The sequence below is a fragment of the Urocitellus parryii genome, chromosome 10 (genome assembly GCF_045843805.1).
Source record: "Urocitellus parryii isolate mUroPar1 chromosome 10, mUroPar1.hap1, whole genome shotgun sequence".
Classification (NCBI taxonomy): Eukaryota; Metazoa; Chordata; class Mammalia; order Rodentia; family Sciuridae; genus Urocitellus; species Urocitellus parryii.
The window spans coordinates 133,040,012-133,051,610 of record NC_135540.1 but is presented as its reverse complement, the minus strand read 5'-3'; the positions used below and the strand labels follow the sequence as shown (position 1 = coordinate 133,051,610).

General features: G+C 40.5%; 1 pseudogene; it reads left to right on the top strand.

Annotated features, from left to right (window-relative positions):
• Positions 1-6,799: 6,799 nt before the first annotated feature.
• LOC144257323 (heterogeneous nuclear ribonucleoprotein A1-like) lies at positions 6,800-7,758 on the top strand (annotated as a pseudogene).
• The last annotated feature ends 3,841 nt before the right edge of the window (positions 7,759-11,599 follow it).

Sequence of the window (11,599 nt, the reverse complement as noted above, 5' to 3'; positions counted from 1 at the left end):
CTCTTGAGCTTTGCATCCACAGCACATGATCTTCAGCCTCTAGCAGGACAACTGGGTTTGTTCACATGGTTGACAGCAGGTTCCAGGAAGAAAAGTGAAAGCTAGGTCTTGAGAGCCAAGGTTTTAATGGTGCACAAAGTTTCTGCCACATTCTCTTGGCCCAAGCAAGTCACAAGCTCACCCCTGGCCCAAGGCTTAGAGGAAAAGACAACCACTTGCTGTAAGGAGCTACAATATTACATTGTGAAGGGAGCATGTATAAATAGAAAGGTAAGAATATGGCCACTTCTTTTAAGCTACCGTATTTCCTATACAGCCATCAAAAGGAAAATGATAAACTTAGAAGAATACTTCAATTTCTGCATCTATGCTATAGAAGATTTTGCTGTTCTAAAGTAAAATGAGGTCAATATACACATTGACATATAAAGTCTTCAAGTCAAACTGGTGAAGAAAAAAGTACGAATGTGTTAGTTTTCTGTTGCTATAACAAAATGTCTAAGATAATCAACTTATAAAGAGGAAAGGTTTATTTGACTTCCTGTTTCAGAGGTTTCAGCCTACAGCTGGTTAACCCCATTGCTTTTGGACCTGTGGCAAGGCAGCACATCATGGCAGGGAGTGACTGGTGAAGCAAATACACTCATCTCGTGACCATTGGGAAGCAAAAGACAGGAAGAGGAAGGGGCTGCAGTCTTTATATCCTCTTCGAGAGCATGCCTGCATTGATCAGAAGACCTCCCACCAAGCCCTACATCTTATGGGTTTCACCACCTCCCAACACTGCTACAGGCCGAAGACCAAGCCTTTATGGGCCTTTGGAGGGCACTTACCCAAACCATAGCAAAGAATATATGTATTATAATTACTTTTATCTTTCCAGGAATTGACTACCATATCTGAAGCTCCTAAAATATAGCATGGAATATAATAGTGGCTAGATATTTTTAAGCTTAAAAAAATGGAATGCTATTCTATAGGTTCTGGGAGCCACAGGAGTTTTGTAAACAGGAGCATAATCTGATTGGATTTATGTCTTAGAAAGATTGCTCCACTGTTCAAAAGAAAGAAGAGTGCTAATAAAAGCTGAATTTATAAAGTGCTTACTGTGCCCAGGGCATTGTCTTAAGAGCATTGCATGCATTATCTCACTTAATATCCCCCAACAATCCCTTAAGGACGTTAGTATTATTTTTCCCACTTAACAGATGAGAAACTCAAGGCAAAGGAAGTTAAATAGTTTGAATCCATTACTAACAAAAACATGATTCCAATCCAAGCAGTCTGACTTCAGACTACAATTTGATCTTACCTCCTTTGAAATGAAAGAGAACAGGGACCAGGGACACCCAACTCTACACAATTAGGGAACTATTGGGCTGATATTGATCTAGATGGCAGATGATGATGGTCAGGATAGATTACCAATGAGGTTTGATAATCATTTTGGTACAAGAAAAATATGGAATTTTAGGTAAGAGGAGGATGAAGCAAGGATACAAACAGAAAGGTAAAATCAAGCATATTCAGAATCTCTGACTGAGATGGTTGAGTGGAAATGCACATTATTAGCTCAGATGAGGGATACGGGATGAACACCAGATTTGGGTCCGAGACTCACGGGTAAGTTCTAGGCGAAGACACCTTGGTCAGACCACCTCAATGACTAAGTGACTATGGTAGAAGGTATCTCCTGAGGACAACAGGTGACTACACCACCTCCCGTGGTGGGGCAGGGGAGACAGAAGCACTCGTTTCTGAATGTGGCTGTTCCTCTCTCTAGCTGTGAGACCTGGGCACTTTATCCTTTTAGGTACCAGTTTCCTTATATGTAAAGGAGGGATGCTAAAACCCACCTGCCAGTTTAAAGTGATTCTGAAATAACAGAAAAATATATTTCTTGTTGGCTATTAAATACATAAATATCAGGTAGCGTTAAGAAGCTCTCGGCACTCAGAGAATTCAGCCTCCCAGAGATAAAGTATTTCAATAACATCAACCCTTCCTGTTCTTTGTTAGCATTGGGTCTTCTTTGATGGAAGTGAGCAGTTAGGACACAATCATGAGAAATCAAAGTGGCTTTATGGATTCGAGTTTTTAACAAAATCTATATTTTCATAGTTTTCTTTTAAATTGGCCTAAATTGTCTTTCTGGATCAATATGCTGCATTTTACAGAGACACTTTAGGGAAAAAGGACAGTGGCTTATTTGGGATCAATAATAAATGACTTGATTCTTTTCCAGTCAAGTCACATCCATATTAACCCCTGAGAGCTGAGAGAAGACATCTTCAGAACCAGGCTTGCACAAGGCTTGGCCATCCCTCAAGGCCAGCTTACTGACCCCCTCAGATAGGGTAGGGAAGGGTGGGGCTAAGAGAACACGCTCCAGAGTTGGTTAGAAATGGGCTCCTGCCACGGTCTCATGGTTAACCAGCTCTCTAATCTAGAGCAGGCTACTCCGTCTCCTGAAGCCTTAATTTCCTCGTTTGTTAAATGAGTATAAGACAATACCGTGCTATCATAGTTCATCGTTGGGATTTCTTTTAAAAAAAAAATACCTATGTCTTAGGTCAGTGCCATGGTTGTAATATGTCCCCTGAAATCTTGTGTCAGAAACTTCATAGCCAGTGCTTTAGTGGTGGGACATGTGGCCTACTGAGAGATGGGAGCTAATGTGATGAGTTAATCCCACCACCACAGGAGTTCATTGTTGCAGAAGGGTCCCTTATAAAGGATGAGTTGGTTCTCTCACCACCCCGTCTCATTCTCTCCCTCCCCATCATCCCACCTTTGCTTTGCCCTTTTGCTTCCCACCATGAAATCATACAGCATGAGGATCCTTATCACCTGCAGGTCCCTGGTCCTGCACTTCCAAGCCCCCAGAACCACAGGCCCTGCTCATCGCACCCACCCAGCACAAAACAGACCAAGGCAGTCGGGCTTCCCAGGAAACTTGACTTTAGAATGGAGATTATACACAGATAGTTTCACAAAGAGTGTTTTCACAGAGAATGTTACTCAAACTACAGCTTTTGGGTAGTGAGGTGCTCTGGCTTAGATGTCCCCCAAAGCTCCTGGGTTAATGCAGGAATGTCCAGAGGTGAAGGGATTAGATCCTGAGAGCTCTGACCTAATCGATCTTTCCTACTTTGAATAGACTGACTGGGGTAACTCCAGGCAGGCGGGGCACGGCTGGAGGAGGTGGGTGAGGGAGGCGTGCCCTGGAAGGTGCATCTGCCCTGCGGCCCCTTCCTCCCCACTCCTGCCCATCCCCTCTCCCCCACTTCCTTGCTGCCATGAGGGGAGCGTTCTCCCTCAGCCACACCCTTCCTCCACGATGTTCTGCATCCCCTTGGGCCCAGAACAATGGAGATGGCCATCCATGGACTTGAACTCCTGAAATGGTGAGCCCCAGCTGTCCCTCCTCTAAGTTGCTCTTTTTTTTAAATCTCTTCTATAGTTGTAGATGGACCGCATGTATGTATGCATGTATGTATGCATGTACGTATGTATGTATGTATGTATGTATGTATTTTTAATGTGGTGCTGAGGATCGAACCCAGTGCCTCACACCTGCTAGGCAAGTACTGTGCCACTGAGCTACAGCCCCAGCCCTCTCCAAGTTGCTCTTGCAGGGTATTTTGGTCACAGTGATGCAAAACTGGCTAAAACATGAGGAATGCAGGATTGGGTCGGGAGACAAGTTGCACCTGGTATAGTAAAAAAGGAGGCCTCAGCCAATTGCACAGGAAGCTCTGGAGCTGGGAAAACCCTCCAAGCTGTCAGAAACAGAAGCCAGTGTTTATTCCTTTGTATCTGCTAGTCACTGGCTGCAGGCTGCCCATGAGGAGAACAATTGTAGGTGATGCAGGGCTTTTAGATGAAGACAATTGCCCTAGGCCTCCAGCTGTTAAATTGACCAACAGCTAGAGAGATGAGTGCCATAGTCACAGAGGGGTATTCAGGTGGGGCAACACCCTCTAAGACATACACAAGAAATTAGAGTTTGTTAGATTGTAAAACCACAAGAGTTGTCATCAATGCCCTGTTCCCAGTATCTAGAATAGTCCTCAGTATATAGTATATGCTTAATAAATATTCACTGAATAAAGAAAAGACAGTTAATAAGCACTAGCTCTTATTAAAGCCTTCCCTGTTACTTCCAGACGGAAGGTATCCAGGTACTCTTTTTACTTTGGGCATTTCTATTGCCTTAGATTACATTGTAATCCCACCATTTGCTTATTTAATTACTAAGACTCGAGCCTTTCTATAAAATGTAAAAGAACCTCATAATGTTGTCTTCTCAGGTAACATTAATCACTCTTCTGCTGAAAGACAGAAGGAATATTGTGGATGGAATTTTGCTTCCCTCCCCTTACCGCCTCCAAAAATACCCAGGTTGAAGAACTAACTCCCATTAGCTCAGAATGTGATGACATTTGGAGATATACCTTTAAAGAGAAAATTAAAGCAAAATGAATCTGTTAGGATGGATCCTAATCCAATAAAAATGGATGTCCTTATGAGAATAGATTAGGACACAAGGAGAGGTACCAGGGGTGTGGGCATACAGAAAAAGGACCATGTGAGGACACAATGAGAAAATATCCACCTGCAAGCCAAAGGTGAGGGACCTCAGAAGAAACCAAACCTACTAAAAGATTGATATTGGACTCCAGCCTCTAGAACTGTGAGGAAATTTTTGGGTTTTATGCCATCTTGTCTATGGCATCACAACTAATACAGAGGTTAAGGGTTCTTAGGGCACGATTGGCTAATAGACTAGATTAAGCACAATAAATAATACCAGTGCTTGAATACAAGGTGGACAAACTAAAACATTCAGATAGCAATGGGGGAGTGAGATAAACTATGAACAGAATATACAAGAACTCTAGAACAACATTAAGGACAAAATTTAAGATTCATGGGTACTGAGGAAGGAGTGGAGACAGTCTAACACAATAAAAAAAAATCAGTAAAATAATAGCAGAGACTCTCCCTAATCTTGAGAAGAAGATGAATATGCAGGTACTGGAGGCTTTTAGGACCCCAAGTAGACATAATCAGAAGAGAATTTATTCACCCTATATTATGGTTAAAATGCCAAAATGCAGAACAAATAAAGAATTTTAAAAGCTGCAAGAGAAGCACAAGGTCACTTATAAAGGCAAAGCCTTCAGAATGATAGTAGATTTCTCAGCAAAACTCTAAAGGTTTGTTTGGCATGGAATGATGTATTTCAAGCCCTGAAATAAAATATCTGCCAACCTAGATGACTATATCCAGCAAAGCTATCCTTCAGAATAAAATAAAATAACACTTTTAAGATAAGCATAAACTAAAGGAATTCCCAATAGAAGAATAGATAAGGAAATGAGAGTTAGGAACAAATCAAGCATTAGAAATAAGACAAAATGACAAAATAATATTAGCACATACCTCTCTATAATAAGCCTAAGTCTTAATTCTACAATTAAAAGATATAGACGGCAGATGGAATTTTTTTTAAAGATCCAACTGTATATAGTCTGCAAGAAACACACCTCACCAGCAAAGACATTCGAAGACTGAAAGTAAAAGGATGGAAAATGATATTCCATCCAAATGGGATCAAAAAGCAAGTATGAGTAGCTATTCTCATATTCAACAAAGCAGACTTCAATCAAATTGGTCAGAAGAGACGAAGAAGGTCATTACATATTGATACATGAAACAGTCCAACAAGAGGACATAATAATTGTACATATATATAGGCTCCAAATATTGATGCAGTCAATTTCATAAAACGATCACTATTTCAACATAAAGGACAGATAGACATCAATACAATAATAGTAGGTGATTTCAATACCCTACTCTCACCAAAAGATAGGTCATCCAGACAAAAAAGTTAACAAAGACACAACACAGTTAAAATATATGACAGGTAAAATGGATTTAACAGATATCTTTGGAATATTCCATCCAACAACAGCTGAATACTCTTTCTTTTCAGCAGCCCATGAGACTTTCTCCAAAGTGTATTATGTATTAGGCCATAAACCAATTCTTAGAAAATTTTTTTTAAAAAATTAAATAATCTCTTGCAACTTATCAGATCATAATGGAATGAAATCAGAAGTCAACGTCATTATAAACTACAGAAACTATTCAACCATGAGGAAATTGAACTTTTGAATTATCAAAAGTTATTGAAGAAATTGGGGAGAAATTGAAAATTTCCTAGAATTAAGCATACCAGAATCTATGGGATACAGCAAAACAGTTCTAAGAGGGAACTTTTTAGTTAAGAATGAATAAAAAAAAATCAGTGAGATCTCAAATAAATAAGTAATTGTGTATCTCAAGGTCTTAGAAGAACAAGAGCAAACCAGTTTCAAAACCAGTAGGAAGAAAGAGTTACAAAGTTGGAGTTAAAATTAATTAAACAGACACTAAAAGAATAATACAAAAGATCAATGAAAAGAAAGAATTCCTTCTTTGAAAAGATAAACAAGATTAATAAACCTTTAGTCAAATTCACCAAAAAAAAGAAAAGACTCAAATCAATAAGAGATTAAAATGGATATATCATAATAAATATCAATGAAATTCAGAAGATCATTAGGAACTATTTTGAAAATGTTTTCTAATAAATCATAAAATCTAGATGAATATATGATATATTCATACATTTATGACCTGCCAAAATTGAATCAAGAAGATATTATTAAAAACCCAAACAAGCCTCCTTTCTGCCCGTGGACGTGGCTGAGAAAGCATCGTTAAAGTCTGTCTTCCTGCTGCCGTCATGTCTAAATCAGAGTCCCCTAAGGAGCAGAACAGCTGTGGAAGCTATTCATCGGAGGGCTGAGCTTTGAAACAGCTGATGAGGGTCTGAGAAGCCATTTTGAGGTCTGGGGAACACTCACGCACTGTATGGGAATGAGACCCCCAAACACCAAGCGCTCCAGGGGCTTTGGGCCTGTCACTTATGTCACTATGGAGAAGTGGATGAGCCATGAATGCAAGACCACACAAGGTGGATGGAAGAGATGTGGAACCAAAGAGCTGTCTCCAGAGAGGATTCCCAAAGACCAGGGGCCCACTTAACTGAGAAAAAGATCTTTGTTGGTGGCATTAAGGAAGTCACTGAAGAACATCACCTACAAGACTATTTTGAACAGCAGGGGAAAACTGAAGTTACTAAAATCATGACTGACGGAGGCCACGGAAAGAAGAAGGGCTTTGCTTTTGTTAACTTTTGACGCCCAGGACTCTGTGGATAAGATTGTCATTCAGAAATACCACAGTGTGATCGGCCACAGCTGTGGAGTGAGGAGAGCCCTGTCAAAGCAAGAGATGGCTAGTGCCTCATCTAGCCAAAGAGGTGGAAGTAGTTCTGGAAACTTCGGTGGTGGTCGTGGAGGTGGTTTTGGTGGAAATGACAATTTTGGTCGTGGAGGGAACTTCAGTGGTCGTGGTGGCTGTGGTGGCAGTCATGGTGGTGGTGGATATGGTGGCAGCGGGGATGGCTACAGTGGATTTGGTAACGATGGAAGCAATTTTGGAGGTGGTGGAAGCTACAATGATTTTGGCAGTTACAACAATCAGTCATCAAATTTTGGACCCATGAAGGGTGGAAACTTTGGAGTCAGAAGCGCTGGACCTTACGGTGGTGGAGGCCAATATTTTGCCAAACCACGAAACCAAGGTGGCTATGGCGGTTCCAGCAGCAGCAGTAGCTATGGCAGTGGCAGAAGGTTTTAATCCTGCCAGGAAACAAAGCTTAGCAGGAGCGGAGGGCCAGGGAAGTGACAGGGAAGCTACAGGTTACAACAGATTTGAGAACTCAGCCAAGCACAGTGGTGGCAGGGCCTAGCTACAAAGAAGACATGGTTTAGACAATCCTCGTGTGTATGGGCAAAAAAACTCGGGGACTGTATTTGTGACTAATTGTATAACAGGTTATTTTAGTTTCTGTTCTTTGGAAAGTGTAAAGCATTCCAGCAAAGGGTTTTAATGTAGACTTTTATTTTTTTTTTTTTGCACCCATGATGTTGATTGCTAAGTGTAATAGTCTGATCATGACACTGAATAAATGTGTCTTTTTAAATAAATAAATAAATAAATAATGACCCAAACAAACCAATAACAAAAAATGAAATTGAATCAATAATAAAGATTCCCAACATCTCTCCGTGGGCGTGACCGTAAGGGCCAAAGGACTCTCAATCCCCAACTCCCCCTACTGCCAGTGACATGGGCATGACTGGAGGGGCAGAGGGAAGCAGAGAAGACTCCCCACCCCCAACTCCCCCAACGGCCAACTGAGAGGGCGGGACGGTAGGGGCGGAGGGAAACAGAGGACACTCCAAACCCCCAACTCCTCCTACCACCAGAGGAGTGGTCGTGATTGTAGGGGCTGAGGGAAGCAGAGGGGATCCTCGACCCCCAACTCCTATTACCACCAGCGGTGACACCAATGGTCTTAGCCGCCAGATTCCGAAGGTGTGCCCACCAAAGGGGTCCGGAAAAATTAAATTATGGACTCCCAGACCACAGCTCCACAGCACTGGGGCTTAGATGAATCACAGAGAGAGTGCTCAGTCGTTAGGGAAATAGAGCACTCGGTGGGGCTGAAAAGTGTAACCAAATCCTTGGGGAACTGCCTCCGATGAGCAGGGCCTGGCTGGCTGGCAGGAGGAAGGGGAGAAGGGGCCGGAGAAGTGAAACGGCTCTAGACCAACAGGATTGAGAGACTCCCAGGAGCCGCCTTACAGGGATTTCTGTTGACACATTGAGGACAAAACTCAGCCCGGAGGGCACAGCTTTGCCTACGGGAAGAGAAGAAAATGGACCTCTAAGACCTAATTTTATTTCTTATTTCATTTTATTTTTTTCTCTCCCTTTTCCCTCTCTCTCTCCCCTTCCAAGTTTTATTGCTCTTTCCATTCTCCTCTATGCTATCTATCTCCTTCTCCTTCTTTCTTTTCAAGAGCACCTTCCTTCCCCTTCCCCACAACTTTCACCCCAAGCAGTACGTCCTCCATTTCGTGTAACTGTCTAAATGCAAATAGGTGAATGTTTTGAGGCCGTCTATAGTGCACCTAAATACCTAGCTCCTACCAACACCCTGATCCAATCGACTGTTAGTATCCCCCTTCAGTAGAGCAATCTTCTAAAGTAGCCAAGACATACTAACCCTTATACCTGCATAGCACCTAACCTAAAGTCCTAAGAACAGAAAACAAACCACTATATGCATACAAAATCTGGAAGCCCTTTATAAATTGAATGAATCAGCTCTAAAGTACAATAAAGCCCAACATCTATAGGCATAATCTCCCACCACAAAGGAGACACAACAGAGATAAACAAAGCCAAAACAAATGTATAGGAGGAAGCAGTTACAAAGCAGTCAAACAGAGCTGGAAAGTAGCATGAACAACATGAAAAAACAAGGGAAAAAGGATTACAGATAATGCAGGACAACTTAAATCTACAGGAGGACCTAGAAGCATCAGAAACATGGACAGGGAAAGAAACCAAGGCATACCTAACTCAGATGCAACGGAATATTAGAGAAGACATGAGATAGCAAGTCCAACAATTGAAAGTATATTTTGAAAACGAACTAAACAAACAAATTCAAACTGCAAAGAACGAGCTTTACCAGGAGATAGAGATCTTAAAAAAAAAAAAACAGTAATTTTAGAAATGCAAGAAACCATAAACCAGATTAAAAACGCTAACGAAAATATTACAAATAGGCTAGATCAAGTAGAAGTCAGAACATCAGATAATGAAGACAAAGTTTATCAACTTGAAATGAGTATAGTCAACACTGAAAAGATGCTTAAATCTCATGAGCAATCTATCCAAGACTTATGGGATCTCATCAAAAAACCAAATTTGAGAGTCATTGGGATAGAAGAAGGCACAGAGGTTCAAACCAAAGGAATGCACAACCTATTAAATGAAATAATCCTAGAAAACTTCCCAGAGATGAAAGATGGAATGGATTGCCAAATCCTGGAAGCCTACAGGACCCCAAACATCCAAAACTATAATAGACCAACTCCAAGACATATAATTATGAAGATGGCCAACATACAGAACAAGGAGAGAATATTAAAAGCTACGAGGGAAAGGAGGCAGATTACATTCAGGGGTAAACCAGTTAGGTTAACGGCTGATTTTTCATCACAGACTTTGAAAGCGAGAAGATCCTGGAACAATGTATTTCAAATGCTGAAAAATAATGGTCTCCAACCAAGAATACTGTATCCAGCAAAATTAAGCTTCAGATTTGACAATGAAATTAAAATCTTTCACGATACCACAAAAGCTAAAAGAATTCGCAGCCAGAAAACCAGCACTGCAAAGCATTTTGGGCAAAATTCTACAAGAAGAGGAATTGAAAAATAGTGCCCAAAACTAACAGAGGGAGGTATCTCAGTAAAGGGGGAGGAAAATAACCAAAAAGTAAAAACTAGCCAAACTAAAATAAATAAATAAATAAACATGACTGGAAGTACAAATCATATTTCAATTGTAACCTTAAATGTTAATGGACTAAACTCACCAATCAAGAGACACAGGCTAGTAACCTGGATCAAAAAAACAAACCCAACAATATGCTGCCTTCAGGAGACTCATATGATAGAAAAAGACATACACAGGCTAAAGGTGAAAGGTTGGGAAAAATCATACCATTCACATGGCCCTCGGAAGCAAGCAGGAGTGGCCATACTCATATCGAATAAAATCAACTTCAAACCTAAGTTAATCAAACGGGATAAAGAAGGACACTATATCCTGTTAAAAGGAACTGTCCACCAACAAGACATAACAATTATCAATTTATATGCACCAAATAATGGTGCAGCAACATTCGTAAAACAAACTCTCCTCAAGTTCAAGAGTCAAATTGACCACAACACAATAATTATGGGTGACTTCAACACACCACTCTCACCATTAGACAGATCCTCCAGACAAAAGCTGAATAAAGAAACTATAGAACTCAATGACACAATCAATAACCTAGACTTAACCGGCATATACAGAATTTATCAACCATCATCAAGTGGATACACGTTCTTCTCAGCAGCACATGGATCTTACTCAAAGATAGATCATATATTATGCCATAGGGCAACTCTTAGTAAATATAAAGGTGTGGAGATAATACCATGCACCATATCTGATCATAATGGAATGAAACTGGAAATCAATGATAAAAGAAGGAAGGAAAAATCCAGCATCACATGGAAAATAAATAATATGTTACTGAATGATCAATGGGTTACAGAAGACATAAAGGAGGAAATCAAAAAATTCTTAGAGATAAATGACAATTCAGACACAACATACCTGAATCTATGGGACACAATGAAAGCAGTTCTAAGAGGGAAATTCATTTCTTGGAGTTCATTCCTCAAAAAAAGAAAAAACCAACAAATAAACGAACTCACACTACATCTCAAAACCCTAGAAAAGGAAGAGCAAAACAACGGCAAATATAGCAGAAGACAAGAAATAATTAACATCAGAGCAGAAATCAACGAAATCGAAATAAAAAAAAACCATTGAAAAAATTGATAAA